Source organism: Dendrobium catenatum, unplaced genomic scaffold (assembly GCF_001605985.2).
Source record: "Dendrobium catenatum unplaced genomic scaffold, ASM160598v2 original_scaffold_4313, whole genome shotgun sequence".
Classification (NCBI taxonomy): Eukaryota; Viridiplantae; Streptophyta; class Magnoliopsida; order Asparagales; family Orchidaceae; genus Dendrobium; species Dendrobium catenatum.
Genome location: NW_021322774.1, coordinates 1 through 438, shown reverse-complemented (window position 1 = coordinate 438; position 438 = coordinate 1). Strand labels below are relative to the sequence as shown.

The window sequence follows — 438 nt, the reverse complement described above, 5'->3', positions numbered from 1 at the left end:
CGGGTTTCATCGCTCGATGCGCGGCGAGCCAACACCACAAGTGGTTCGTAGGCCGTGGCGAAGAGTTAGAAAAAAAAAAGCGATAACAAGTTAAAAAAAGGGTGCAACAAGAGGACTTCTCAGAAGGTCACCCATCCCAGTACTACTCTCGCCCAAGCACGCTTAACTGCGGAGTTCAGATGGGATCCAGTGCTCTAGTGCTGGTTTGGTCTTACCCGTATAAATATGTTCTAAAATTATTCTTAAGTTGACGTCGTGGAAAGGTAATTTTGACGCATCTTCATTCCGACAGAGCGTAGGGGGTCAAAATTGCATTTTTTCGCTCCGGATGGCCGGCCAATGGGCCTATGGCACATTTATGCCCCATCCGGCTCGGAAAAAGCTTTCCGGAATGGGGTCACAGTGCCGAATCGGACTCTTGGGCTAAAAGTTATTGAA

General features: G+C 48.4%; 1 non-coding gene across 1 annotated transcript; it reads right to left on the bottom strand.

Moving 5' to 3' along the window:
• Window positions 1-98: 98 nt before the first annotated feature.
• Window positions 99-217, bottom strand: LOC114578377. The gene has a single exon (XR_003699426.1). It is a non-coding gene; the product is annotated as a 5S ribosomal RNA (ribosomal RNA).
• Window positions 218-438: the final 221 nt, after the last annotated feature.